General features: G+C 40.6%; 1 pseudogene; it reads right to left on the reverse strand.

The window, feature by feature from the left end:
• Positions 1-3,202: 3,202 nt before the first annotated feature.
• Positions 3,203-3,950, reverse strand: LOC141813079 (uncharacterized; annotated as a pseudogene).
• Between the last annotated feature and the right edge of the window lie 6,985 nt (positions 3,951-10,935).

Genomic DNA, 10,935 nt, shown 5'->3' on the forward strand with positions numbered 1-10,935 from the left:
TGTATTGTTATGGATGTTGATATATTGTTATGGATTGTATGTGACAGGTCTTATGTATGTTATGAATCGATCCGATTGGATCGATATTTAATTGTATATACGGGATAATCACCAAATAAATAGAATATTGATTTTTTTTATTTTGCGATGAATTTTACGACGAAAATCATTTTCGTCGCAAATTGACGATAAATTTTGCGACGAAAATAGTTTTGTCACAATTATATCGTAAGTTACTATTTATCAAAATTTTACGATGAAAAATCAAATTCATCGTAAAATTCATTGCCAATTGGCGACGAAACTATTTTCGTCGCCAATTGGCGACGAATTGTTTTCGTCGCCAATTAGTGACGAACTCAATTCGTCGCCAATCGGCGACGAAAACGCTTTCATCGCCGATTGGCGATGAAAACAGTTTCATCACCGATTGGCGACGAATCGAGTTCGTCGCCAATTGGCGACGAATTTAGTTTTTCATCGCAAAATTTTGTGACGAAATAAGATTTTTCGTCGTAGAAATTGGCGATGATTTTATTGCGACGAATTTAAATTCGTCGTAAATTTTGTCGCAAACTTTTTTGCGATGAATTTTTTTTGGAAATTCGTCACAAAATTCATCACAGATTGCAGATTTTTTTGTAATGTACTACTAGCATGTAGATGTTATGATGCGCAGCTCAACAAATAATCACTACATCTACCATGATATACTCAACATAAATCAAAAGTCGTCACAGATCAACAACAAATAAGGAGACTGTATTGAATACAATTAGATCATAGCAAAGGTCAATAGTGATGTATCATGCAACGAGTGTAGTAAGGATAACAACAAGATAACAGACATGTGTAGCAAGGATAACAACAAGATAACTAATAGTAGATTTATAATAAGTCATGCACTACAACCAAATCTGTATTAACTAAGTACAGGAGTACCCACCTGATGTACTGCACATCAAATAAGAACCTCTAGAAAATATAACCTCATATATAACAGGATCACAAATCACAGTCCTGCAAATTATGTAGACAACATCCACTAAATACAACCACACATTTAAATTTAGCAACAAAATAGAATAACTCCCTAATTAAATCCAACCCATCCAATTAACTCATGCTAATTAAACACGAGTTAATCTCATTCCAATTGATCTTCAACCAAATTTAAACCAGCTAATCAAGTCAAATTGATACAAGTTAGTTTAAACTCAAGCTAAGGATCAAATATAATTTCACCGAATCCCACATCAAGACAAGACCGGATCAAACACATGAACCCCATGGTTCCACCCAAATCCAACAGTCAACACACTGATCAATTAAACAAAACTTCACAGGTCCTTGCCATAGAATAAATTAGTTTAATTCCATCGAAACACAACAGAACAACAATCCCAATAGATTCCAATAGGGCAAAACCAATCCCCCAAACAACCTTAACCATCACTGATCAGTCCAACAACCACAACCAATTTAACAAAAAGCCATAATCTCAAATCTCACTGAGCCCACAGAACAAAACAGATCAAGAACATGCAACATCCCAAGATTCCAAGAACAACTCCATCAAACCCACTCAATCCATCAAATCAGTCCAAATTTCAACCAACCTAACTCCATCGATTCAACAATAAACCGATCATGATACAATCCTAATCGAACACAGAATCAATCATAGACTTACCTCACAAGATTCAACAAGAAATCCACCGAATCAATCCATCAAAATCAAGAAATTCCTGATCGAACAGTAACCCAACAATCCACCAGATTTGTTGCTAAACAAGAATTAACCGAATGTAGGGAAGGGAACTCACCTCAAATCTGTTGTGTTGCCCTAAATCAAGCTTGTTCTGATTGAGACCCAACTCCTCTCTCGAGGCCAAATTCAGAGAATCCCACTGATCCACTTCCTTCAGTGATCTATGAACACACACACACACTCAAAGATCTGAGGAAAATCCCTACGAAAACCATACGAGATCAAGAATTTCAAGCTTACCAATCAATCTCCCCTTAGATTCAAGCTCCCCTGTAGGCCACGACTGACGGTGGCCAACGCCGCGACCGCCACCCTGCAATCGTCGTGCTGCGTCTGCCACACCACGAAATCACGATTTCGTTTCCCCCAGATCCATGCTCCCAAGATTCCTTATCACGAACGGCAGTGAGGGCGTCGTGTCATGAACTCGGGAAGAGGCCACTGTTTAAATTGGATTCCCTTAACGGGTTTCAGATTTTGGGTTTAAAACCATATCCAATAACCTTAATGGGCTAGATTTGGGGCTAGTTTTAATTGGGGTATATGGCTACATAAGGCTTATCAATTGGCTGGCTTAATTGGGTAGGCTAAATGGGTTTAATCATTAAACCCAAATAAACCCAATCCAATAAATACCTAGCCTTTAACGATAATTATTAAACCTAATAGTTAACCCCTTTAATCCTTGTTAACCAATTATGGCTAAATTATTTATAATTAATCCTAAATTTCTCGTATCTTACATTCTCCCCCACTAACAAAAATTTGATCTTCAAATTTACTATCTTCATACTATAGTATAGAAATATCATAATAATTAAAATCATACCCCGAATGTCCGATCCATCGGCCCACTACGCCTCCTCTCGAGTGATAGCATGAACACGTCCAACCTCTGCACTAGACGGTTGTGTAACTGGTTGAGATGTAGGATGTCTCCACTCCGTCAGAATCTGACTCTGAGGTGCTGATGTTGGAAATTGAGGCTGCTACGAAGGTAACATATATGGCTAAGGCACCGCTGATAGATAATGCTGTGAAGGGTAATAAGTCTTTGAACCAGTGGGGCACTGGAGTACTGTCGGTATAGCTTCATGGTCCCTCCTCTGTAGCAGATATATCTGTGGCTGAGATGACAGGGGTCACTGCTGCTGAGGGGCTCTGGTCCTCTGTGCTAGTTTTTGCGATCGCTGTTGTGTAGAACGTCCCCCTGAAGATGTAGTATCAGTGAGCTCCAACTGAGCTCTCAAGAGTGCAATCACTGGCAATATGACCAGGATGCTTACAATAATAACAGACAACCTGATCTAATGGACAATCTGTTATATGATGACTACTAGAACCACACTGAAAATACTTTCTCTTCATAATATCCATACTCTGGTTCTGTTGGGACCCACTCGAAGATCCTGAAGATGGTCGTTTACCCTTCTACCATCTTGAAGAATCCCAAGACTCTGATTCCTGAGCCTGCCTCTTCTGACCAGTAATCTGTGAGTTCAAGTTCTTCGACTTCTCTGCGTCTTTCACACGAGCCACCTGCTGCTAAGTCATCTCAATGAACAAAGCCCGATCCAACGCCTCTCAGTACGTACTAATCAAAAAATCAGACATCCTCAGTCGGATATATGCAGCCAATTCCTGGGTGAACTGGAACATCCGATCACTATCCTGAGCTACTAAATGCGGGCAAAACTCAGCAAGTCAAGAGAACTCTGTGTTATAGTCTATAACAGAGCGATCACCCTGCTTAAGACTCAAAAACTCCTGGCACCGTGCTAAACAGAATGCCGCTGAAAAATACTGTCTCTCGAAAGCCTCCCAGAATGATAACCATGATAAATCTCGCTCTTTGAGTATAGTCCTCTGTGTCTTCCATCACGTGACAGCCTGATCACGGAGATGGTACACACAGCTAACTCAACTTTCTCTACCTTAGTGCAAGTGATATACACAAAAGTATCTATCAGATTCTCCAACCAGGAACGTGCAATCCATGGGTCAGATCCCTTGTGGAATAAAGTAAGTCGATCCTTGACGGTCTTCGCTAGCAACAGTATCGACTCTTATCCACCATCTTACTAACAATAGTCGGTATCGGGTCCGTCAAGGGTATCTCCGGAGCTCGGGAATCCTGTTCCACAACTGGAGGATTACGGATTTGCTCTCGACTATCCATATCATCCTCGGAAATCCCCGGCTCTACAAACCTAGCAGGTCGTCTCCGTGGCCGACCATGTACTCGATTTTGTGCAGGGGCTATAATATCACCTGGTAACATAACTACTATTACTTGCTAGGAGAATGAATAAATGTACTAGAAATACTTACTTACAACTGCTTGGAGAGATCATGCCGCTGTTTGTCCCATCTCACAATCTGGATCGAGTAAACCAAAATACGATGACAAATCCGAAAGAAACAATATGAACCTTGCAACTTAGGACTCAACTTAACCTGCTTTGATACTAATAAAATTGGTATCAGATAAACCAAAAATACAATGACAAATCTGGAAGAAACTAAAATGGACTCTGAAACCATGCTATGATACCATAAAATTGTCACGTCCCGAGAGACGGCTGTTCGAAAAATTTTGGCAGCATCTCCCCTGTAACAATTCAACTTCCCTAAATACAATTCAACATAGGGCCCACACGGCCGCTCAACAATACAAAATAGTTATTAAAACTACTAACCTATATGAATGAAGGCTCACACGTCCACAAATCACATATCCACCACATGCATCAAATATATCAACCACAACAGCAACCACTCCACACACAATAACTAAAATTCAAAAGCACACCGGTAGTGCTCACAACAAAATCAAGCGACAAACTCCATTAGTCTACGATACAGAAATTTCACAACAGAATTCTAACAAGATCCATATCCATACGAATACGAACATAAGTCTAAATCATAGCCACACACAAGAACTCCACAAACCATGTATCAAAAACAAGCCAGAACCACACAACCACATAAAATTTGAAAAACCATACAAAGTCACCCAAATCGATTACTTCTCCTGTTGTGAGATGGGGGTAGTCTGGCAGAACTCCAAGCTTCAAAGTAAATCTCTCTATCTGCTACCTGGGAGAAAACAAAGAAACCCCAGCGTCTGGGTAGTGAGTATAAAATACTCAGTGGGATACAAGATAGAAGTGCACAACATATATATAAATAAACAAGGATATCAAAGGATATACAGTCTCTCCAAATAATACATAATGAAAAAGGTCAATACTACATAACAGGTAATAGGAATCATGCAAATGCAATCAATGCATGTAATGTAACACAATGCAACAATCATATATCAAACAAGTGCAACAACCACACACAAATATGCAGTAAATAAACTACTAACAAATGCTCTAAAATAACCTACCAGCAAATGCATGCACATAAGAAACACACATCACAGGCAACATGCATGGTCATTGTCTACACTCGCCACCCCAGATACCCACACAATGAATTGGGTCGCACGATAGGACAACTGCACACACTCCAACAACATACCACTACACGTGAGTGGGGAGCGAAAAAATATCACAGGGACGCTATCTAGCTGCTTGGTCACTGTTTGCACTCAACATCTCCAGATACCTACATAATGAACTGGGCGCATGATAGGAATCAACCACTTCAACAGCAGACTAACTACAGGTGAGGGGGAGGGGCAGTATCCCAGGAGAGCTATCTAGCTAGTCCTGGTTGCACCCACACAGTGCTATAATACTTTCACTCCTGTACCACTATCAACAATGGTCTAGTGAGAGCCAACAACAACAACAATTAACAACACCTACTACTAGCATGTAGATGTTATAATGCGCAGCTCAACAAATAATCACTACATCTACCATGATATGCTCAACATCAATCAACAAGTCATCACAAATCAATAACAAATAAGGAGACTGTATTGAATACAATTAGATCATAACAAAGGTCAACAATAATGTATCATGCAACAAGTGTACTAAGGATAACAACAAGATAACAGACATGTGTAGCAAGGATAACAACAAGATAACTAACAATAGATTTATAATAAGTCATTCCCTACAACCAAACTTATATTGACCAAGTACTGGAGTACCCACCTGATGTACTGCATGTCAAATAAGAACCTCTAGAAAATATAACCTCGTATATAACCGGATCACAAATCACAGTCCTGCAAATTATGTAGACAACATCCACTAAATAGAACCATACATTTAAATTTAACAACAAAATAGAATAACTCCCTAATTAAATCCAACCCATCCAATTAACTCATGCTAATTAAACACGAGTTAATCTTATTCCAATTGATCTTCAACCGAATTTAAACCAGCTGATCAAGTCAAATTGATACAAGTTAGTTTAAACTCAAGCTAAGGACCAAATATAATTCCACCGAATCCCACATCAAGACAAGACCGGATCAAACACATGAACCCCATGGTTCCACCCAAATCCAACAGTCAACACACTGATCAATTAAACAAAACTTCACAGGTCCTTGCCATAGAATCAATTAGTTTAATTCCATCGACACACAACAAAACAACAATCCCAATAGATTCTAATAGGGCAAAACCAATCCCCCAAACAACCTTAACCATCACTGATCAGTCCAACAACCACAACCAATCTAACAAAAAGTCATAATCTCAAATCTCACTAAGCCCACAGAACAGAACAGATCAAGAACATGCAACATCCCAAGATTCCAAGAACAACTCCATCAAACCCACTCAATCCATCAGATCAGTCCAAATTTCAATCAACCTAACTCCATCGATTCAACAATAAATCGATCACGATACAATCCTAATCGAACACAGAATCAATCACAAACTTACCTCACAAGATTCAATAAGAAATCCACCGAATCGATCCATCAAAACCAAGAAATTCCTAATCAAATAGTAACCCAACAATCTACCAGATTTGTTGTTAAACAAGAATTAACTGAATGTCGGGAAGGGAACTCACCTTAGATCTATTGTGTTGCCCTAAATCAAGCTTGTTCTGATTGCGACCCAACTCCTCTCTCGCGATCGAATTTAGAGAATCCCACCGATCCACTTCCTCCAGTGATCTATGAACACACACACACACACACTCAAAGATCTAAGGAAAATCCCTACGAAAATCATACAAGATCAAGAATTTCAAGTTTACCGATCAATCTCCCCTTAGATTCAAGCTCCCCTGTAGGTCGCAATCGACGGTAGCCAACGCCGCGACCGCCACCCTGCAATCGCCGTGTTGCGTCTACCACACCACGAAATCGCGATTTCGTTTCCCCCAAATCCATGCTCCCAGGATTCCAAATCACGAACGATAGTGAGGGCGTCACATCGTGAACTCGGGATGAGGCCACTGTTTAAATTGGATTCCCTTAATAGGTTTCAGGTTTTGGGTTTAAAACCAGATCCAATCACCTTAATGGGCTAGATTTGGGGCTAGTTTTAATCGGGCTATATGGCCACATGGGGCTGATCAAATTGGTTGGCTTAATTGGGTTGGCTAAATGGGTTTAATCATCAAACTCAAATTAAATCCAATCCGATAAATACCTAGCCTTTAACGATAATTATTAAACCTAATAGTTAACCCCTTTAATCCTTGTTAACCAATTGATAGGCTCCCGCAAGAGTATGGGTGTCGTCAAGTAATAAAAGATATCGAACCACAGGGACTGTGGAATTTAATCACTAAAACTTTACATAAAAAGAGTTGCGAAATCACAATTCAAGTTTTGGTGATGGGGGAAGAGAGAGAGAAGTCAAGTACCTAAACCTCAATCGAAGAGAAATCAGCTAAGTGTCAGAATAGGGAAACGATCCTAGGATTTCGGATTCCTTGAGAGTATGGTTATGATCATGGATTCCTTACCATTCCTCAATGATTATACCAATACAGAAATTCAAACCAAGATATCCAATCAGACCTCGTCATGACCTTTCAAAATAATCATGACTCCTCTAATATTACAACTGCTAATTCGAGATAATACTTAGATAGCCTGGTTCTATAGCTCTCCCGCTTCACCGAGCACTCCAGCAATACTACTGGTATCCTACTCTCTGTCACCGAGTACCTAATTAAGGACCTCTTTCTAGCAATCAATAACCGTTAATTATCTCTCATGAGAATTCATTACAGTCTAAGAATCTCCTCAAAAAGTCCGATTAAAGGTTCACCTTCTGTCACAAGGCACCCCGGTCATACGATCCTAAGATTTCTATTAAATCATAACTCACCCTCATCCATATGAAATCAAGCCATCACAAACATATCATCAAATAAATGCAAGACACAAATCCATATAGCAAAGCATTTCCTTGAACATGGCAAATAGCAAATCCATAGATTACAATCATCCATTTACATCTCGATTCCTCCTACATCCTAAAATCTAGAGGTCTACTCCATGACAGAGGAAATAAAATATAAAGAAGAGGTAAAGTAGTTCATCTTGCTCCTAAATCTAGAAGAGAAAAAGGGTAAAAGACTTATCAATGGGTACAATCTTCCTAGACATGCAGTCTCCTCTGTTAGTACCGATGGAATCAAAATATTTCCACAATGGTATGATATTGTCCACTTTAGGCCTAAACCCTCATGGCTTTATTCTTGGGCACTCCCCAAAAGTCCTCATGCTAATGGAAATACTTTCCATCCTTTTAACCCCATGATCTTTTCCATGTACTTTAGATGTGGGACTATGTTTGCACCCTTGCAACCCAATAATCCCCCCTCAAACAAAGGACCACAGGCCCCCCAATGTCGTTTTGATATCTGAATCCTCGACCCACCAAGACTTTTTTTGCCTCTCGGTCCACCCGACCTACTAGGACTTCCCACCTAGCTGCAGCTAAGACTTTTTGCCCCTTGGTCCATCCGACCTACTAAGACTTCCCACCTAGTCGCAACTAGGACTTTTTGCCCCTCGGTCCACCCTGTTGGGATCGAGGCGTTTGCTAGAGGGGGGTGAATAGCATTTTTTAATTTTTCTCTGTGAGATTGTTAGTGGAAGCAAAGCAATAATAATAAAGCATAAAGAACAAATGCTAACCCGGTTCGATTTACTTGGTATCCACCTCAACGAGGTGACTAATCCAAGGATCCACACACGTAGCCGACGATTCCACTATGAAAACAACCTCCTTCTCGAAGCATGCTTCGAAGGCAGAGAAACCTTCACAATAGAGTTTCTTCCTTGTACTGGATTTGTAGCGAAGTTTAGGAGGAAGAGAAAGAGCTTTTACAATGTAATAGAGCAATCAAGAAGATGAGAGAATTAGATATTTTTGTCTGCGATGTTGACCGCTCTTTTTATAAAATTCAGTACACCAGTCGATTGCTCCTAGGGCCAGTCGACTGATGGACTTCAACAACAATTAAATATGCATTTAATTTGCCAGTTGTCGCTCAACGGTAGTCTACCAGTCGACTGATCCAAGGCCAGTCGACTGGTACCAGTTGACTGTACTACTCGACTGATCTTTCTGTTCTTAGTTGTGTGTGCTTCGGATCAACCCCAGTCGACTGCTAGAAGGGCCAATCGACTGCCTAAGCTGAAAACTTCCATTTTCAGCTTCTTCTTCATCTCTTAGCCTTGACACAAGTCTTCAAACGCCTTCCACAAGCCTCGTGCACTTCCTTGCACTCGCTTGAGATGTTTTCCTCAACTTTATCGTGCTAAGTCTTCTCTTGCCAAGAGGTCTCGCCTACGGGACTTCACCTTTGCCAAGAGGTCGCGCCTCAGGGACTTCACCAAATGCCAAGACTCTATTCCTAGACTTTCCTGTGAACTCAAGTCACACATGTTAGATCACAAACATTGCCTAACTTAAACTGATTCAGTCAAACATTAAAATCCAGATCACTTGGAGAAAATTACCCCAATAATCTCCCCCTTTTTGATGTTTGGCAAAAATCATTTAAGTTAGGTTTTTAATACAGCATATAGGATATCACCATAAATAGTCATGCTTTGATCAGGTAAGCATAAATACTAAGCATGCATAAGTAACCATGAATAATCATGAAAGCCTAACTTTTCATTTCATTCTCCCCCTTTTTGACATACAGCAAAAAGCAATAATTATCATAGTAAATATGAATACGTAGACAAATCTTTCAAGAGGGAGGAATTGTCGCTCAACGGTAGTCTACCAGTCGACTGATCCAAGGCCAGTCGACTGGTACCAGTCGACTGTAACACTCGACTGATCTTTCTATTCTTGACTGTGTGTGCTTCGGATCAACCCCAATCGACTGCTGGAAGGGTTAGTCGACTGCCTAAGTTGAAAACTTCCTTTTTCAACTTCTTCTTCATCCCTTAGCCTTGACACAAGTCTTCAAACGCCTTTCACAAGCCTCGTGCACTTTCTTGCACTCGCTTGAGACGTTTCCCTCAACTTTGTCGTGCTAAGTCTTCTCTTGCCAAGAGGCCTCGCCTCCGGGACTTCACCTTTGCCAAGAGGTCGCGCCTCTAGGACTTCACCAAATGTCAAGACTCCATTCCTGGACTTTCCTGTGAACTCAAGTCACACATGTTAGATCACAAACATTGTCTAACTTAAACTGATTCAGCCAAACATTAAAATCCAGATCACTTGGGGAAAATTGCCCCAACACACCCGACCTACTAGGACTTCTCACCTGGTGTCTGGTCCTCTTGATTCAAACACGGGAGCACCCACTTCCTTTGTTTAAGGTTCAAACCACATGGTTAGATCTGGATCATGGCTCATCCAGCGGTTAGTCCGGTGAAGAGCGGTCTCGCTCTGATACCACTTGTTAGTACTGATGGAATCAAAATATCTCCATAATGGTATGATATTGTCCACTTTGGGCCTAAACCCTCATGGCTTTGTTCTTAGGCTCTCCCCAAAAGGCCTCATGCCAATGGAGATATTTTCCATCCTTTTAACCCCATGATCTTTTTCATGTACTTTAGATGTGGGACTATGTTTGCACCCTTGCATCCCAACATCCTCATCGACGGTGGATGGAAACGGTGGAGCAGTCCTCAACAGATGGATGGATCGCTAAAATCTTCTCCGGATAGCGACACAGTGTCCTTGATTCACCTCCAAGTGCTCCCCCCCCCCCCCCCCCATTTTCAAGATTTTTTAGAGGGG

Source organism: Curcuma longa, chromosome 20, assembly GCF_044706935.1.
Source record: "Curcuma longa cultivar G26 ecotype Majalengka, Jawa Barat chromosome 20, ITB_CL_G26_1.1, whole genome shotgun sequence".
NCBI lineage: Eukaryota > Viridiplantae > Streptophyta > Magnoliopsida > Zingiberales > Zingiberaceae > Curcuma > Curcuma longa.